This window comes from Protobothrops mucrosquamatus, unplaced genomic scaffold, assembly GCF_001527695.2.
Source record: "Protobothrops mucrosquamatus isolate PMUCROS unplaced genomic scaffold, P.Mucros_1.0 scaffold_116, whole genome shotgun sequence".
Lineage (NCBI taxonomy): Eukaryota > Metazoa > Chordata > Lepidosauria > Squamata > Viperidae > Protobothrops > Protobothrops mucrosquamatus.
In genome coordinates this window covers 7,704-8,831 of record NW_015386192.1, presented here as the reverse complement: position 1 = coordinate 8,831, position 1,128 = coordinate 7,704, and the positions used below count along the sequence as shown (strand labels likewise).

The following is a 1,128-nucleotide window of genomic DNA, read 5'->3' as shown; positions in this document are numbered from 1 at the left end:
CCCCCAAGCCCATGCCATTTGCCCATGGTTCCCTCCCATGACGCTCCAGTCCCAACCCCCAAGCCCATGTCATTTGCCCATGGTTCCCTCCCATGACGCTCCAGTCCCAACCCCCAAGCCCATGTCATTTGCCCATGCTTCCAGCAGCACACCAGCCCTCTGTTTGCCTGTGTGCCCCCCTAACCGACCCCCCTGGCTATGGCAGAAGCTGCTCAGGCCTTGCTCCTCCTCCCCTCTTTCATTTGAGTTACGAGTCAAGCTGTCTTCGTGGAGCCCCCTTGAGGTGCCCCTCCCTCCCTTTTCCCCCCAACACACTCTTGTCTAACTGCCCCCCCCAGTGGCCCCGGTGGCTGCTACTTCTGCTGCCAGTCCCCCTCCTTCCGATTCTGGTGACAGGGCTGCGAGGCCCCAACACTTGCAGAGCAGAGCACTTTTTAAAAAAATCTTGCATCACAGCTGCCCCCCCCCCAGCCCCTGGGGTTGCTCATCCCACGCTGCCCCTGCAGCCCCATGGCTGGGGGCTATTTGTCCCGTACAGCCAAAGGCCCGGGACAAAGGGTGTCTGGGTGAATTGGCTGGGCCGAAGGGCGACAGGCAGAGGGCCAAGGGCCCACTGGCCGTGGAGAATGGCTCCGGGCGGTCAGCGGAGGAGGAAAACTGGCTGTAAGTGGGTTAAGGTGAGTGGCAGGGGGCGAAGGAAGCATGGCCAAGGGTCCAGGCCTAAACATGGGGGTCGGCGCAGATGCATTCAGGAATAGTGCATCTCTTTTGTCTCTCTGGTTTCACCGACTGCACTGACCATGATCATCATTGGCCAGTGAGGGAAGCGATCCAAAAGGAATCCCTTCCAGTTTGAGACTCAGTTGGGGAGCCTCAGGGACCGGGAGAGGCTTCCAGCTGAGGGCTGTTGACACCTCCGGTGTGATTCGCCCTCGCTGCTCACTCAGGGACTGAAAGGGTCACCCAGGGCGACCCGGAGAGACTTCTAGTGTGAGTCTCACAGAGTATCTGCTCATGGACTGAGTGAGTCTGGGAACCGATAATTATCCACATCCATTCAGTGTGAGTGTCACACACAGGGGAAGCTCAGGGACTGAAAGACCCCTAAAAATGAGTCATCACTATTAT

General features: G+C 58.6%; 1 protein-coding gene across 1 annotated transcript in view; it reads left to right on the top strand.

Annotated features, from left to right (window-relative positions):
- Positions 1 to 1,128, top strand: part of LOC107288030 (cystatin-1) — a 97,902-nt gene that overhangs the window by 96,082 nt on the left and 692 nt on the right. The gene's annotated exons all lie outside the window — the stretch shown is intronic.